Raw genomic sequence first — 16,579 nt, forward strand, 5'->3', positions numbered from 1 at the left:
GCCCCAAGCAAGATGAGGGCAGGAAAATGACCAATTTTGTTGGATTGGGGAGTCCCAGAGAAATCTTCGTGATCTCTAATGAAACTGCCCACAGGTGTATGTGTAGCACACACCACTGCCAGCACCTCAGAGGCTGCAGAGAGCTCTGGAGTTGCTCTCATGCTTTTCTGCCATTCCCTTTTCCAACATCCAAAAAGTCACTTCTCTGTTTCAGGGGGTTGGCACAATAAGAAATTGGAAAGCCTTATCTAAAGGCAATTTCAGTATTTACCAAATTTTTTCCTTTATTCAGTGGCATCTGACACAGTTCAATTATGGCTTGTCAAAAGAATTCTCCACTGTGGAGTGGAGTGGAAAAACAGATTACACAATGTGTGTGGGCTGATGCAGCTGACCAGGGGACTAATGAACTCTTGGCTGTTCCAGTAAGATGTGGGAAGAGAAGGTTGAAGGAGGGGCGAAATGAAAAGATCAGGACTACAGCAGTGGGTGAAAAATGTGACATACTGTGGCTTTTAGCATGGAAGAGCAGCAGTGCTGCAGCCTGCTCAGGAAAAGTTCTGTGAGTGGAGAGGGGAGAGTTCCTCTGGGGGAGAGTGGTGGGAGAGCCACAGGTACTGGGCTGGGAGGACCCCCTCACTTCATTTGACTGTCTTAGAAGGAGAATTGAGGACATAAGTTGTGAAAACTGCAGTGGGTTTTCTTTAAATTTGCAGGGTCTTTAACCTAGCTATAAGCATTTAAATCAAACATGTCTACCTGCTTCTTGCCAAACAAATGGCTGTATTGGTAGATGTTCCTAGCAGAAAAGTTTATTTGGTGAGTAGGAGAAATATCTGAGACTCAGGCCTGGCTGTAGTAGAACTTCTAAGCTGGTGTAACTTTATGCAGTATTGGCTATAAATGAGATTCTTTGTTCCAGGGGAAATTGGAGCAGCACATGCTGGTAGTCTCTTAACTTACAGGGAAAAGTGAAATTTGGAGTTTTCTGTTTGCCAAACCTGGGTCAGAGCATACAAGGCACACACAGTCACTGGTCACAGCTCTTAGATGTCACCCCATTACGTGATTCCTGACTAAAGACTTGTGTTTATCACTTGTCAGAAAATGTTTTCCTTGTTTGAGCTTGCTGTCTTCATCCTATGACTTGAGGTCAAGGTCTTCTGACCTTGGAAGTTTTTATTTTCTTAGTAGCTTTACATAGTTTTCAGCAGGGTCAAGCATCATGCACCTTCTGCAGCTCCAGCTCAAAAATGTTTTGTGTGCCATCAAAACAAAATGGATCAAAAAGTCACAGCTGCTCTTGAGAGGGAGAGATGGAACATAAACCAGGGTCAGTTTTTTGTACTCCACTGCAGAATTTCTCTCCCTACAGCTGTGTCAAGGTGGTTCTTCCCATCAGTGCTTTCTGCTGCTCCACTCTGAGATGGCCCTTTGCACATGGTGTGGTGATGTGACCCTTTGTGGGCTCAGAGGAAAAAAAAATGAATCTGCTGCCTAAACCCTAAACAGGTAATAATCCTACAGTGACAGGTCCACAAGTGTTGCTGCAGAACTATTTTTTTAAAGATAAAGGCACTAGGAGGCAGCAGAGAAATCCAAATTTGAATGGAGCCAGCACTTCAGCTGGTCAGTGACATTCTCACCTTGTTCTTTCCAAAATGACGATTCCCTGACATGAGGCTTTCATCTTTAAGGACTACAAGCATTTGGCCTGGCCTCACCTCTGACAAGGCAAATCAAATAAAGCAGTCAGACCAGACAAGGGGCTTGTTTGCATGCAGTGTCAGAGCAGATCTTGCAGCCATCCACGAGATTTGGGTTGATGTTGCTGTGTCTCAGTCCCCTGTGCTGCTCTTGGGTAATTCTTGTACAGCAGCATTTGTGTTGGAGATGGGCCCTGACACGACTCCTGCTGGTTCTTCCCCTGTCTCCAGTAAATTCCTTTGCTGCTGGGGAGATCTTTAGAGTCACACATCTTCAGTGAGAACCTGGGAATGGCTTTCAAACCACCTTTTGATGTCATTTGGCCAAACTTCTGTCTCAGAATAAGTGCTGTTGAAACATTTATTGTAACCTGCTCGAGGTTCCTTGATCTGAGGTTGCTTCAAAACATGACATATCTTTTAGATCTACTTCTTCCTCCTTAATGTACTGGGTCCTTATTGATCATCCTACCCTAAAAAACAGAGGAGACTTCGTGCTCTCTACTCTGACCAAATCAAGATAAAGCCCAAAAGTGTGATGAGGCAGTAGGGAGAAGGTGGGAGAGGAGCCCAGGGATTTCAGCCTTACTGAGAACCTTCCCACCACTAACAAATGAGCAGCTCCTCCTCCCTGCATTTGGGTGTGGTGGGCCATAAAAAGCAGGTTAAAATGTCACTGATACAGTTCTCAAAAAATATTTTCTAATTGTCCCAAAGTGGAATAATATGCTAAGAACAAATTCAGATATATATATATATATATATATATATATATATATATATATATTTCTTTTTAGGAGGGTATTTTGCTTTTTTGATTTACTCTAGGAAAAAATCTATATGTCTGAATATGTGATTAAGTAGCTGATGGAATGATTCTTTACAGGGAAGAGAACATGCCAGAACGTTTGAGTGGTGTAAAATAGGGCTGCGGAGAGGATTAGAAAAGGTACAAGGAGGAGTAATTTTGTATTGGTGGGAAGTAGACCTAATAGTACTTTTTTATCTGTAATTTTTATGATTCTGTGTCTAACCAGGGAAATGTTTAATGTTCCTTGTACAGCAAGTGAAGGTAGAAGAAGGCAAATTGACATCCCCAGCACTGTTATAATTCATTCCATTACTTCAACAGGGCTTTTATATTGTCACGCCCATAAAGCGCCAGTGTGCCCGCTCAGAGCCAATCCATCTTTATATACTGCTGCTGATCCCATTGAAGGCAATGGCAAAACTCCCATCAATTTTAATAGCACTGGGATATGGCCCATTTTGTAGATATACAATGGATATTTCCTGCACACACCATTTTTCGTGTGTAGCGTGCTCCTCATCTGAGGTTCAGAGAGTGTTTTATAAAGTGGTGAAGTCACGACTGTTGATGTAGTCTCCAGCTGATGAGATAATGTGATCTGCCTTCAAAATAGAATTTAAAGGTTGGCATTTATTTATCTACCTATTTTTAAATTTATTAGGGGCACAGGATGCATGCAGAACATCTCCACGTGTATAGTACTGCCTTTGAAAAATTTGCCCAGATAAATTGCAGGAGGTAACTGTGGTAGAAATAGATGCCGCACTTGCAAGGCTAACATTATGCTGCAGCACTTAAAAACTAGAAAGCATCAAAGAAAATTGAAGGCAGTATGGATCAGTGGGTTAGTACATAACAGAGCAGTCTGCAGCACCAGAGGCTAAGAAAGGTTCCTTTTGAAAAGCAGCTGTTTGGATAGCAGCTCACTAAATCAGCAAGGTACAAACAAACAAACAAACAAAAAATTAATTAGATGAGTATAGTAACTCATGTTCTAATTGGGAAATGTTTTGAATGGAGGTAAGATGCCTGTTTCCTGCAGAACCCATTGTCCTCGACCTCTTTAAAGAAAATGCACAATGCATGAGCCATATTTTAGTGGCTGTGAACCTTGCTGGTTATGCATTGAAAGCTCTGGATTCAGAGCAGCTTTCAACGTGTGCACAGTGGAAATGGGATGACTGCCAGGCTGATGTTCTCACTCAGCTTCCTTTCCTCACCATAAGTATGCTGGAGAGCAGCACATTCCCAGTTCAGTGCAGGAGCAGGGTTTGCAGAAGACTCAAACAAGAAGTTTGCAGTGTGACTAAAACTATTAGGATGTAGCTGTGAGTACACAATTCAGCTGGCCTTGCTGTACAACACCCTTACACTTCATGCTGGCTGCACTTACAGCTCCTGCAACTGGATTGTGCAAAGGCTTGTCAGCTCTTTGCTTAGCTGGGTGTACACAGGAGCATTTCCAGCTTTTGCTGAAGCACAGGCAGTGCCAGGATATTGAAGAGTCCTTCTTTCTGGTGGTGTTAAGTGGCTGTGCTGCATGGGGTTGACAAAGCCATTGAACAGCCTCATCTCAATGCACAAGCAGCCCTCTTGTGCCCAGTCCCTTCCAGCACTCCTGGAAAACAGCACTGACCTAGGACATGAGAATTAACTGGTTTTGGTGGGCTGGTTTTCACCATCTTCATGTTTTCAGGTTTGGTTGTGTTGTTTATTTAAAATATGTAAGTAGCAGGATATTTTGCTTTGTGGGTTTTTATTTTGCTTGGGAGGGGTTGTTATTTTGTGTTAAATTAGAGATACAAAATTGAACTGCCAGGCTGGGATTCATGTTTCTCTCCTACTTCTCAGGAGATTGCAGACCTTGAATTCCAGTGCTGAACGCAGTTTCAGGTGGAGCTGAGTTCCAAGTGCTCAGCTGTGCACCTCAGCATCATTCCTTGTCCAGCACCTGTAAACCACCACAGAGGCTTTGTGGAGAGGCTCAGGTGGGTCACAGTTCAGTTCCTGGCTCCTTTTTCTATTTCTCTTGATTTCCTTTGGCAATTTGCTTCTGCTGTGATTTTTAAAAGCAATTAGTGTAGGCCTAAGTGCCATCAAAAATCAAATCTTCCCATTGCCTTACCCAAAACCAGATTTAAGACTCATTGGAGATTGGATTTAAGACTTACTTGCTGCTTTACCCTCAAAGTCTCTGGGATTTCTTTTTTTCATCTGTCTCCTGATGATGATGCACACGTGTGAGCCACAGAGATCTTGGAGAACAGAACCATGCTTGCCCCAGTAGCATTTGCCAACTTCCACAGAGCCCCAGAATTGCTGAAGCTGGAAAAGACCTCCAAGATCATGGATTCCAAACTTTGACTAAACCATAGCACTGAGTGCCACTTCCAGTCACTTCTTGGACACTTTTAGGGGATGGTGACTCCACCACCTCCCTGTTCCAGTGCTTGACAACCCTCTCAGTGAAGAAATTCTTCCTGATTCCCCACCTTGAGCCTCCCCTGCTGCAATTCACATTTTTGTAAAGTTCTGACTCGACTCCACCAATTTTCAGAAGACAGCTGATCTGGGAATTTATTTTCTAAGTTACAAGGCTATATAGTGCTTAGAGGATTCACTGGTTTTGCTGAGAATGTGCAATACTTTAATAGCAGAGGGTGGGGATGGAGAAAGCTTTTTACCACACATTTTTATTCCATGTACACTCTCAAATGACAGTCTGGCAATTCACAGCAGCTGTCAGTAACCTGCAAATTATTTCTGCCCTCCCTAGCAGATGTCACAGTGGCTCTTGGCAATACACTGTGACATCCAGAGATGACAAAGATTAGAATATGGGGAAGTTGTTAAACAAAAATTATATAAAATGTTATTCTTCTTCTTAAAAAAAAAAAAAAACAAAAAAACCAAAAACAACCCCTACCCCCCCCCCAAAAAAAAAACAACCCAAAACCAAAAAAAAAACAAAACAACAACCCCAAAGCACAGATGCCTGGCTTTCTGACAAAAGCCTACCTCCTTTTTTTGTTTAATTTTTTTTTTTTTTCAGAATAGAAAATGCTTTAACTTCTGAACTCAGCTTTGCTTTAGTCTAAGATATAAGCTGCTTTTTAAAGTTATTGATGCTTGACCCATGAAATAGAAAATTACATGTAGAATGGATTTTGTGCTGAGATTTCCCATGCTGGAAACAAAATACTGTGGAGTGCAACAGCTATCTAGAAGATCTAGTAAAAAGAAAATTAAGGTAATTATAGTAATGGCTGGAACACCAATTTTTCAGTTATTTCCAGGTGTTTTTAAGTGGCAGAAAACTTTGAAAAAAGAGTCTTAAGAGTATTGGGAATAGAACTCTGAACTTCTGGGTTTCTCCCCTTTTAATGGTCTGATTTGCACACATTTATAGCTGTGGAGCTTCTAACAATATGCAAGCTGCACGTTCTTTACCATTAAAACTTGGTTACGTTTTGTTTTGTCTGTTTTATTGAACCTGTTTGATTATTGATTTTTCCTCACAGACTTTGAGTAAAAGGAACATCTGGAAAGAAACAAAGCTATGTTAGGGAGAAGTATCTTAAAATTCTTAAATCTAAAATTTCTTCTTTTTCTTTCTGTTGAGGAAAAGAAAGCAGGAATTGTGCTGTTTCTGAAATAGGCTGTAAAAGAAGGATTGTATAAAAACTTCCCAGGAAAGCACATTCTCTGTTGAATTAAAAGGAAAATGGGAATTCCCTTTCCTTCTTTACATGATCCCTTTAGTCTGTCTGCAAGGTTAACAGTGCCTAAGTGACTCTGTCAAAGTCCTTTTAACTTCCTTGGGCCTTCAAAATCATTTCAGCACTTTGAAAATGTTAAACTTAATGCTCCAAATGGACAAAGTTTCAGTTCTATAAGACAATTCCTCAGGTACAAAACTGCTGGAGGAGGAAAGTCTCCTTCATCTGCTGTGGGGAATTTTAATAAAAATATTGTGTAGACTTATGTGGGAAAAGCAAAAGTAAAGTTTTGCTGGAAGACCTGCAACTGCTTTACACTATTTAATGGTTTATTCTTATAATGAACGAAGCAGGATCAGGCATAATAAGGCATGAATTTCATAAAAAGATGAAATTTTGCAGTCGTTCCTACCCATCCTATCCCACCTAATATTTTCTGGCTTTCTTCTCAGAATGGAGGAGACTTTTATGCTCTCTACCTGGTGAAAACTGCTGTTCAAAATTCAATACTTGTTTGCAGGGCTTGCAAACAAGTAAAAGTTTTCTGTTTAATCCTATTTGAATTCCTGCAGCTGTAAACCTCAACTTTTAGTGTCTGGAATGGTAATAAGTTCAACATATATATATAAATATAAATATATATATAAAAAGAGAGATGTATATTGGTGTGTATATTCATGGGAGACTGTATTAAAATGTAATGACACAAATGTAATTTTCACTTCAATTTTGGAGAATAAAGCAAACCCATCTTCTGTGGGTCATAGTTCTCCCACACTGCCTGCCTCAGAGAGTGGGAACTGCATTTTTCCAATGAAATTAGAATGTCATGGCCTTGACCTGAATGGAAACAAATGTTAAAAAAATATTTACACAGAAGATGCAAGTGTAATCCATGGGATTTCTCCGGCTGTTAATTTGTGAGCATTGTTAATTCAGTAGCAATAACCTGTATTAGTGCAGCTGAGTGTCAATATTCACACATGCCATTATATGCATTAAAAATGCTCCATCTGCCTTTTTTCCCCCCTCCTAACATGCACGATCAGTTTCCTGTATAACACTCTCAAATTTGTATTATATTCAGCCAATCCAGATCTCATTATGTTGGACAAACACTGTACAGGAGGAAAGTGGATCACATAAATGCTCCTAATATTATTCATGAATTTTCCTACTGCAGTGCTTTGGAAATATGCTACAAATACTCTCCCATAGATTACTTTGTTTAAGTTCTGGTATTGTATTTCTGTGGGGTTTTTTGGGATTGTTTTGTTCATTGCTATTTAGAAAGTTTTGATTTATTGCTTCAGATAAAATTGAGTGCTTTGCTATTGCTCTTTGTTGTCTACCATTGATGGTGATGCTCATCCCACCTCTTTTTTTATTTTTTTTTTTTAAAGCATGCTTTGAATCAGCCAAAATTTATAATTGTTAAATACTTTTTCAGCCACTGTAGGTAAAATAGTTTTGACTCCCTCTTTTCATCTGATGTAAAACTGTTTGCCCCTGGTGGTTGCTGTTGGGTGTAAAACAGCCCAAAATATGGGAGTATAAATATAGAGATGTTTTAGTACAGATATTAATAAATAAATAATAAAAAAATAACATTATATATGTTAAATATATAGGTTAAAATTATATGAAGTATTGCAGATGGTCCACATAGGGTCAAATACAACTGCAGGTAACTCCTTCTTATTAATGGAAAAGCTCCAATCTTAAACTGGGCCATGCTGTAGTGTTTAATAGAAATATTAGCTGTGATATTTGTTCCTGTAGGATGTTTTAACACAATTTTAAAGCAAGATTCTAGCTGACAAATGCCCCGGACTTTTTCACAATAATTTCAGCACAAATCCATGGTATTTCTGTGGCATTTTATTGTCCCAATTACCCTTCTTTTAGGTTGCACAAAACCTTCTACAAAGAAGTCAAGTATTTCCTTCTTGTAGTTTGCTGAAATCCTGTTATGACCAGAGGCATAAAATGCAAAAAAAAAATATATACTTTTGACAAGGATGGTGTTTACTGAGCATTGTTGCTTACTTGAAAAGAGCATTTGTGCCTATTAATTGAAAAAAAATCTCTTCTGTTGGTTAAGGTATGTTTATTAGGTCAATTTATTTTCATTATTTGTTTGGGTTTTTTTAATATTCCAAACAGGTGAAATTTTGTGTGATTCTGATTCATGTGGACAAACCCTGTGACTGAAAGGGGGCTTTAAAAAGATTCCTGCAGCAATGACAAAATAGGCAGTGGTTGAATTGGTATTTATACTCACATATTCAGTGATGTATTATTTTAGTGGTGTTTGGTATTTTTACATTGTAATTATAGCAGGTCTGCTTTTCTGATAATACAAATGTATTGATTGGTACAAAATGGCATTAATTAGAGAAATCTGAAATATTTCAGGTTCAGATGAGGGTCAGAGATGTGCTGCTCATTGTTGGTGTTTATTTCTTTTGACTAGGCTGAGAGTTGTGAACTGGATTTTTTGGTGTTTAAGGTATAACAGTCTTCATTTTGATATAAAATTGCTATAGGTGCTGAATTTCCTTAGTCTCTTTTCCATCTGATCCTGGTTTTGACTTCTGTTCACTAAAGTTATTAAAATTCTTGTGCATTCTGGGTATGAACAATAAGAACAATAAATAAAAAATCATTATTAGTACACTAACTCTTTACTACCAGAAATCCACGTCGTTTTTTGTTTTTTTTTTTTTTTTTTTTTTTTTTTTTTTTTGTTTTTTTTTTTTTCCCACAGCAGATTGCTGGGCAGGATATTTTGAGTTATGCCTTTTTTTCCTTTCAATCCAAAAATTTTTCAGGGCTGCAAATAAATCTGGAGCTGGGAGAGAAACACCAGAAGAAGTCAAAGTTTTGAGGTCAAACCATTCACTGTATGGGGCTTTCTTGGGCAATTTCCACCTTTTGTCCTCCTTTTCTGGTGTTTCTGCAAGCTCTGACATTATTGGATTCTGACCCACAGCTCCACATCTGAATATTTATTGGGAAATACACACATTCCTCTTGATGTAGAAGTAGGTGAGCACTGCTGGAATGAGATGATTTTTAATTTTTTTTTCTTGGATCTGCCCCCAGATTATCACATGGCATGGAAAGAAAAACCTTTCTGGCTGTGGTTAAGAATGCAACATATCCAATGAATCTTGATATCCAATGAGATGAGAATTCCTGTTTGAGAGAGCAGAGAGCACGCAGAATTTTCATCTTGAGAGAACAACCTAATTCAGATGATGATTCCAAAATCAGAAAAAGGCAGGCTAGTGATGTCCAATTTGTCATGCCAAAGAAATGTCCAGACTTTATCTTTAAAGTCTGAACATTGTCCTGTACCTGCACATTCCTGGCTTTGATTAAACACCCTTGTCCTTTTCCTGCTGTATCAGGTTTGACAGCTGTCTCTGAGTTTGCTGTTCCCTCACTATTTTCTGTGGGTCTCTGATCCTTCAAGCTCAGGATGATGAAAGCAATTAGCTAAATAGTTGTTCTCTAAATATACAGTAGCCTTCTAAGTAAGGGCACAGAAAGAATTAACCTTTTTTGCCTCCACACACACCTCCTAAAGATCTGAACAATTGATTTCACATAGGTAACAAATTAAAGTTTAGCAGCAGTGTGACAAATACACTTTATTTTTGCAGCTTATTTCACCTGCTCTAGAAAAGCAATGCTTAGGCAGGTTATCAGTAAACGACAGCTGGCCTGTTTGGGAGTGGACACAAACACAGAGCCTGAGAGGCTCTTCTACTCCTTCATCTATTAATTTTTGGGTTTGTTTTGTTGTTTTGGGATTTTTTTTTCTGGTTGGTTAAGTTTTTTTAGGAGAACGTGGATATGCACAGCTATTCCCCCATCAGGATCTGTTCTCATGTAGCTCTTTTCTGGATTCTGAACTAACCATGTAAAATCAAGTTAGGAAAGAGGATAAACTGCTTTGAGGTAGAGTTGCTCACAGGCTTTTAGGTATTCTTGATCTCAGTCTGCTCTACTCAAGTGAGATAATGGAAAATTCATTTGCTAAACTGGAATAGGATTATTTTACTAAAACATCTTGTCAGAAAATTTGTAAATTGAAGCCAAGAAGTCAAAAGACAATGAAAGCAGTCATGTATGTCTAAGAAAAAGATGAGTATGCAGGTCCTGCTTTTAAAACACAGGAGCATAAACATTGAATGAAATTTTTTATATGGAGCCCAAGTCCCTCACTGAAGGAGTCACCCTGTAAACAGGAATTTGCAATACAAATTTAAGAAGCTTACTGACCAAATCTTTATTTAAAACTATTTATTCTGTATAAGTAACAGTATTTTGGATGTATAGAATCAAATATAGAGATCTTATCTTAAGATTTGATTTCCATCTGAGCTGGAGCTCTTTACTTCCTTGTTTCTAATATACATTTGTATGTGCTTCATATCCATCAATCATTGAACATATGTGCTTTGCCTTTCAGAAAATCAAACACATCATGTGTGATCCAGAACTGGCTGAATCAAGGAAGCAACGACACTGATTTAGACATCAACTTTGATGTGTAAATGTGAGAGGGTTTGGCACTTTGGGAAAGAGGAGCTGTTCCTTTCTGTTTTGATAATCTATGACTTTCTTGCCCTTCATCAAAACAAGGAGTCTTTGCTAATTTGCAGTGGTGAGTGGAAAAAACTTGTCCCCAATGAACTTTGTGCACTAGCAACTGTGCATGGCTACTGCTTCAGTAAATGGTATTCTGCTGCTCTTTTTTGTCAGTGTTAGCTCATCTTTATTTAGGCTGCTTCATCATTTACTATTCAATGTTCTGTCCTCTGTCTGCAGAAATAATGAAACAACAATAAGAAGAATCTTGACTGCAGCAGGTGCCCTGCCTTTGAAAGGTGAGAACAGTTCACAAATGCTGTTTTCTCCAAACAGTAAGCAGTGCTATTTAGCAAAGTGCTTATAAACAAATCTCTTGCAGGGCTCTTACACAGCATCGTTTTTAAAGGTTCTGCTTTTGTCAGAGAATTAAGCTAAAAACCATCTGCCTTCTGTCTTAGAAGCATTGGACTAAATCCAGATGGAGAGGTGGGAGCCTCACCTGCACTGAGCTGGGTTCACTTTAGTGCTAATTGTAATTCCAAGTAGCTGTAATTGCCTCACAGAGCCTGGGAGGAGAGAGCAGCATCGCCCTTCTCTCTTCCCCTGCTTGCTACAGCCCTCCTCTGAGAGAGATGCTCAAGGGCAGCAGTCAAAATGGAGCAATTCCTGTAGGATTTTTGCCCCACACAGCCAGGCTAGTGCTAGTGCTCTTCCTTCCCCTGGCTGCATCCTGCCTGCCTGAGACCTGTGGAAAACTCACCTTTGTGAGGTTACATCCCTCAAACCACTTGGGATGGTCCTTACCAAATTACTCACTGCCCCTTTACCAAGCCCCTTGTTCCCCACCACTCCTATTTAACTCCTCCCACTGACATCCTCTGGTTTTCCATCCTCATTTTTCCTTCTGCTTAAAGCAGAGCTGCAAGAAAACTGCCTGTCTCAGACCCACGGGCCAATGTCACCCCAGTGCTGACAGGAGCTCTCTGTGCTATTTTCAAAGGTAGAAGGGGGAAATTGCTTCTGCAAGGAATGCAAGACAGATGGCTGCAAGTACAGCAAGCACTTACATGGTGGAGGGAAATAAAACCTGTGCCTATTGCACTCTGACAGATTGGTTTGAAAGGGTTCCATGCAGTTTATTACCTTCAACTTGATAAAAAGAAACTTATTTAGCATCAGTGACACCCCATGTTTAATCCTAACTCTTTCAGTGGGGAGGCAGAACATTATAAGTGGTGGTTTGAGAGCCACCAGCAGCTCTTTTAGGCATCTTAAATCAATTTATCTGTAGGCTCTCTGTAATTTGCAGGATGAGGGAATACTGAATGTGAGAGACAGTTGTACTTTTCCATGAACAAAAAGGTCAGAAAAAAATTGCTTGTCAGCCAGGTGTATAGTAAACATCAATTTAGCCTTGTGTGGATCAATACAAGGTTGTGTGTTCATATCCGATTACCTTAGATGGATTAAGATGTTGGATATTATTAAGATAATAAAAGACAGGATTGGCATCAGAATGGTGGCACTTTGTCCTTGAAATTCTGTGGCTGGAGAGGTTGCCATTTGTAGATGCCAGATGGTTCTTGAAACCCAGTTGCTGAAATGAGGGGAGATTTGTACCTGAACAAGGTTTTCCTGTGAAGTTTCTTTGGATATTCTCTTCCTCCTGTGTTTATTAGATCCTTCTTGTTTTGTCTTGTTTTCATTTTCAGCCTCTTTCCATCTTTATGTTTTGTTAATGAACAATTACTAGCATGGTATCTTGCTTCTGTAATCTTTCTGTTTTTACCAGCCAGCACTCCTGGCCATGCTCAGGGTTACCCATGTTATTTTTGTGGTAATTTCCTTGAAACTGGGCTCAGTTTATGTTGAGAAGACATATTTTACTGAAGCTCAGGTAAAGTCTGATTTCAAATCTGGTTTGTGAATGTGAAAAAAAATCTCTTTCCTCATTAAAATTAGTCTGGGGTTGATCACTTTTCCTAATCCTTCCACCTAAAGACCCAGCATGCTTTGGGTTCCCCTCCCTGCCTTTGCACTTTTCTGTTAAGGTGTAATTGTTCCTTTCCAAAGTGTCATTGTAAGGACAATATTTTTCTGAATTATATTACTCAAAAAATTATTTCAGGCTACACTGTTATAATTGATCTTGCTTTATGGCTTTGTTGTCTTCAGGAAAAACTATTTTTGTCCATTTTAGATTACACCTAAATCTTTTTTTTTTCAGTCTGCACGCAGTGTGTATTTTGAATACTTTTTTTTTTCTTTATATGTCATCTGCTAATGTCTTATGATAGGAACAAAGTTTAGTTTGAGCTTTGCCCCCTTCTGATTGAACTCCTGCTGTAGTATTGAGTGGGTTTAATATGTTTCTGTTCAGGTATACCATAAAAATAATAATATTAAATATTGATTAAAACATATTGCATGTATGCCCTGGCACAGCAGTTTTCTAGTGCCTCTGTGGAAATACTTCTATTTTTTCCTTTGACTCTTCTGGGGATCACTTATGATGAATCATTTTAATTGCATTGTGATTTGTAACACAGCGAGTGGAGGTCTCTTGCTCTGCTGTGTCTGACATAAATGTTGGCTTTCCTTCCTCTGACTAATGGGTTAAGATCAAAACTTCCAGCACAAATCAATATTAGGCACAGCCCAGCATCACCTGTAGATGGGCACTGCACTAGAACAGTAAACACAAAATGAGTCACACTTTGTGTGGCTTCCTTTCCCCTGGGTGCTGGATAAGCTCTGACCTCTGAAGAGGTGATGGTGTTTGTTTGCCTGTTTGTTTGACTTCCCAATTGTCTTATCTCTGATGAGAAGACCCAAGCCCCAGCCACAAGCCCTAAGTGTCAAAGGGAGGTTGAGTCCCGAGGGTGGAGTGTTACAGATGAAAGTGGCTGGAGCAAGGAGGTTTGCCTTTCCCAGGGAAGGCTGGATGGCCCCAGAGCAACCTCTAATGGCTCTCTGAGTTTGGCTCTGGCTGGGAAATGAGAAGTGGCCCTCTCAGTGTAACAGCCAAATGCTCTGGATCGATCCTAATGCAGCTCTGACCTCGTTTTGCTGCAGGCTGGCCCTCTGAGGTCGTTTCAGTTCTCAGCACCAGCAGAGGACACAGACCTGTCCCACTTCTCCTGCAAAACAAGGGCTCAGCTGGGATGGTGACATAAAAACTTGTGCTCTCCAGGCAGCAATCTGCTCTTCTTTCTTGCTTTTCATATTCCACAAGGATGTACAGCAGAAAAAGGATTTTTCTTTTCCTTTTTGTGTTTTGGGTTTTTTTAAATAGCCTTGCCTGGTGGTTTATCTGAATCTGACTGATGCATTGATAAGGTGCCAGCTATTGTAATCAATAGACTGGTGGCAACCAACTGCTGCTTTTGCTCCAGACCATAAAGTTTGTAAACTTCAGACCTGCTTTTGCTTCCTACTTTCTGCATGGCTTTGGGTATTTCTGAGAGCCCCTCAAGGGAGACCTGCTTTTAACACCCTCATTAGGGAAGAGGAAATATTTTCCTTCCAAAAGTTCCTATTCTGTTGTTGGTTACTGCAAGCTTAAAAATAACAACCTTGGAATACTTCAAAGTTCTCTAGAGAATGAAAACTGGTTCAGGAGAGTGATGGCCAGGTTATGCTACCAGGTATGGCATAAATCAAGAACAACTCCACTGAAGTCAGGGCCATTTCTCCAGCCTTACCAGGAGCAGAATGTGACCCTCAGTTTAATTTCTGAAATGGTGCCTGAATTTATTGGAGCTCTGCATCTCTGCAGGACCTTTCATGGCTTTGCTGCAGTGGTAGCCTGATGTAAATCAGATTTCCTTGCAGCTGAGAGCAGTGCTGATTATATATGAAGCTCTATTAGTGCTTGCTAGAGTTTTGTGTTCCTGAGACCATGCTAGGCATTCAAAGAGCTCACCCTTCTGCCTGTGACCTGCAGGAGGAGTAAAGTGTTTTACAGTAGTAATAAAGAGATTACATTAGATGAAGTTATTTTCAGTAACTATATCAGGAAGATTGAGAGTCAATTATCCTGGCCAGGTTCATCTTCAGGACACCAGCAAAGCAGAGAGTGCAGACATTTACACTGTACCAGCAAAAAAAGATTTAAAGGCACTGTGTTCTCACTGAGCACTTGGGCCTTATCTGCAGAAGCATCCAGGGAGGTCACTGAGCATATTTTGGGAGCTGCAGGGGTGCTCTTTGACCCCTTGGGCTCCTTCACTCAGCAGCAAAAGCAGGTTGTGTGGCTTTTGTCACCTGTGGAAGTGACTGTTTGGTAGGGACAATAATGCTGAGGCTCCTACTATTTATGGTTTCTGTTTTAAGAATTTCTACTCTGTTGCAAAATCTGCTCTGATTTCAGAAAACTTCCCAATGCTTTTCTCTGCTCTCTCTGTGTGCACTCTCACATTTAAGTTGCACATGTATAATTTCCCTACAATAAGGTGCTAAGTGCATTCCTTCTTTTTCTTTTTTTTAAAGTGATTCCTACAAGATGAAGAATATTTGCTTTCCAAAAGTATCTTTGCTAGTTGAGAACCCTGGATTTTTTTTTTTTTCAGTGTCCTGTAAGTCAAAAGATTCTGTTGCTTCTCTCATGTTTCATGCACAGAGGGAAATGTTGCTTGAAGAAAGGCCATATGCACTGGTGGATGATTCTGCTGACTATTTTTAAGGAAAGATGTCTGTTCTGAGAAATGTGACAGCTGAATCTGTCACCTCTGCCCCTCACAATTAAAATAAATTGATGATCAGCTGGTGGGTGGGACTAGTGCTGGTAAAAGATATGCTGACAACATAAATCCAATGGATGCCCCAGTTATTCTATCCACAAGATTTTGTCTGTTTTGTGACCCTTTACTTACCTTGTGAAGGAGATGCTTATTTCTCTTCATCCATCTGTGGTTTTACTGCATTTTCTATATATTGAATTTCTGCCTATTGGAGCACTGAACTGTGTTTCAGATCAAACTGAGTTGAGTGATTCCAGTTTGACTGAATGGTAAAAAAACCCAAATCCTTCCAGCATGCAGTGGGGTCAGAGAAGGATTATTATGTTTTCAATAGCTCATGGTGTACACAGAAACAGATATTGTTTTCTCTTTCCAGCCCTTTTCCTTCCTTTCTGGAGACTGTAATGCACTTAGGAGTTCAGCTGTTTATTATGAGGGGATTTCAATCTGGTTTGAGCTAATTCTAGCAGGTAAGTGCCATTGTAGACTCACCTCTGGCACAAGTTAAAGTGGTCTGCTTATCCAAAGAATGGACCTAAAAAGTGTAATCATCACTTGATCTGCCCTTCTGAATCAAAGCTGTCTATTAACAAGTTCCTGTTTTGTTTTGGTAGTATTGATTCCCCAGAACTGATTGCATTTCAGGAAGCAGCACACCTCTTTCTTCCTCAGGCTTCTCTCAACAACCACTTTGTCTTAGCAGTGGTGGCTGAACTGCTAAAGCTGCTGCTTTAGAGAAATAGGGAAGCCTAAGGAACTAATCTAAAAGCCAAAAAAAAAAAAAAGCACCAAAAAAAAAAACCAACAAAAAAAACCACTCCAAAAAGTTAGACCCCTCAAAGAATTGGCATTACCTTCACATGGACCAGTGCATTGGAGTGATTATCATGGAATTCATCTATATCTGCACCTGGTGGGGAGAAGTCATGGAGTGAAGCAGGATCTGTTTTTACTGAGATCCACAACATGAGCATGATTTATCCCTGTTTTGCTGCT

This window comes from Haemorhous mexicanus, chromosome 2, assembly GCF_027477595.1.
Source record: "Haemorhous mexicanus isolate bHaeMex1 chromosome 2, bHaeMex1.pri, whole genome shotgun sequence".
NCBI lineage: Eukaryota > Metazoa > Chordata > Aves > Passeriformes > Fringillidae > Haemorhous > Haemorhous mexicanus.